The following is a 1,033-nucleotide window of genomic DNA, read 5'->3' on the forward strand; positions in this document are numbered from 1 at the left end:
TTTATTTAAGTAAAATAATTACTTAAATACAAGTTTGTTTACAATATAAGAATACCTTGCTGTTCTTTATTTTATTAATTAGTACCTCTCATGAAAAATCCCTTGTTCTATTTTTATATTTATTTATCAACCATGATTTATTTATAATTTGAAATTCTTCGAGCTGAAGTGTATTGCCACTTCAATCAGGATTCAAGCCGGTTAATGGTATCACGAGACATTTGTGACGGAGTAGGACGGTTAATGGCATTAGGTGCAAGAATGATTTGAGGGATTTCATGTAAAGTTGATAGTTGAGAGCTGTTAAATAGTTTGACTGATTTGATTAAATTTTTATCTAACGACTCTCAATTATTAACTTTACGTGAAGTCAACTGTACCTTTCACCATGGTTTGATTATAACTTTTGAGTTAGTTTTGAAATTACAAAAAATTGTTTTATTACAGAATACTACAGCCTTCGACAATTTTTATAAAGTCATGTTAAATTAGTCAAATTTGTAAATAATAAGGTCCATTCCAATAATAACTCTACAAAACCGTTTACGCAAAGTCTAAAGTCTAACATAGCTCAGTTGAAAACACAATCCAACATTGTGCAAGGGAAGGAGGGATGGTTAGTGGTATTAAATTATGAGTTTAGTTAAATATATATTTTAAGGAAACATGTTAAAATATTATTTAATTTTTATAAAAAATAAAAAATTTAATATTCTAAAAATATAAGTTAAAATTATTAATTAAATTTTTTTGAGAAAAAATGAAAAATTTAATTTTCAACATATTTATTAAAATAAAAAATTTAAAAGTAATAATAATTTTAACATATATTTTTAAAACATGCATTACTTAAAACCCATATATTACAGTAAACTATTAAAATCAATATGGATTTTCAAAAATATTGTTGAAAATGCCTTCCACTTTTGGTAAAAATAAAAATATTCTCAAATATTATAAGCAAAATAAAACATCTTTAAAATATTTTAAAATATGACAAAAATAATAATTTTTTGTATAAATGACAAAAATA

This window comes from Arachis ipaensis, chromosome B05 (assembly GCF_000816755.2).
Source record: "Arachis ipaensis cultivar K30076 chromosome B05, Araip1.1, whole genome shotgun sequence".
In the NCBI taxonomy this organism is placed as follows: Eukaryota; Viridiplantae; Streptophyta; class Magnoliopsida; order Fabales; family Fabaceae; genus Arachis; species Arachis ipaensis.